This window comes from Myotis brandtii, unplaced genomic scaffold (assembly GCF_000412655.1).
Source record: "Myotis brandtii unplaced genomic scaffold, ASM41265v1 scaffold97, whole genome shotgun sequence".
NCBI classification, from domain to species: domain Eukaryota; kingdom Metazoa; phylum Chordata; class Mammalia; order Chiroptera; family Vespertilionidae; genus Myotis; species Myotis brandtii.
The window spans coordinates 883,633-884,704 of record NW_005372020.1 but is presented as its reverse complement, the minus strand read 5'-3'; the positions used below and the strand labels follow the sequence as shown (position 1 = coordinate 884,704).

The 1,072-nt window shown below is 62.0% G+C and overlaps 1 protein-coding gene across 1 annotated transcript in view; it reads right to left on the bottom strand.

Annotated features, from left to right (window-relative positions):
- Nucleotides 1-1,072, bottom strand: part of NCOR2 (nuclear receptor corepressor 2) — a 172,730-nt gene that overhangs the window by 44,170 nt on the left and 127,488 nt on the right. The window lies entirely within an intron of this gene.

Below are 1,072 nucleotides of genomic sequence, written 5' to 3'. Positions count from 1 at the left end.
GTCACACTGACTTTGCCAGGCTCTGCGCCTGCACAGTCCCTACCGCCGGGCTCACCTGCCTCCGTCCTCACCTCCCCTGATCCTCCCATCCTGCTCGCACTCCCGGGGACCCCCCCACCGGCCTCTCCTGCAGCTGCTGTCCTGGCTGGCGCCCCTGGACCCAGGCCCAGGCCCGGCTCACCTGCGTCTCTCAGGCTGGCACCCCAACCTGGTCCAAGCACCCCCCACCCCCAACCTCCACTGCCACTGGCCCCACCCAGCCGCCCTTCCCTCACATTTACTTACTAGCCTCCATTTAAAACAGCTTGCATTTGGCCCTGGCTGGTGTGGCTCAGTGGATAGAGCGTCGGCCTGCAGACCAAAGGGTCCCGGGTTCAATTCCGGTCAAGGGCACGTACCTCGGTTGCAGGCTCCTCCCCGGCCCGGGCCCTGGTCGGGGCGTGTGCAGGAGGCAACACATGGATGTGTGTCTCTCACGTCAATGTTTCTCTCTGCCTTTCCCTCTCTCCCACTCTCTCTAAAAATCAACGGGAAAATACCCTCAGGCGAGGATTAAAAAGGTAACAAATAAAACAACTCGCATCTGTCCACCCAAAGCTACAGGTGAACACACTGCGGCCGCCTTGGAAAACAGCCTGGGGTCCCTCAAGAAGCAAGCCCCCAGTTACCCTCTGAGCCGGCGATTCCACTGCGGGCGTGCGTCCCGGAGAATGGAGCCCGCCCCCCCCCCCGCCTGTCCGCAGACACGGGCTCGTGAGAGAACACAGCAGCAGCACCCACCCCGGCCCCCGAGAGGTGCAAACGACCCACCTCAGACCCACAGGCTCAAAGACAGACGCATGAAGCAACGGAACACGGTCCATCTGGAGTGGAATATTACTGGGCCATGAAAAAGGAACGACACACTGAGTCACGCCACAACACGGGTGAACTTGGAAAACGGGCTGCGGTGCGAGAGGAGCCAGACACCAAGGCCCCGTCCCTCGTGCCCCGTTTGTAAGAAATGCCCACACCAGGCAAAGCCACAGGGGCAGAAAGATCAGCTGGTGGCCAGGGGCTGGGGGTGGGCTGC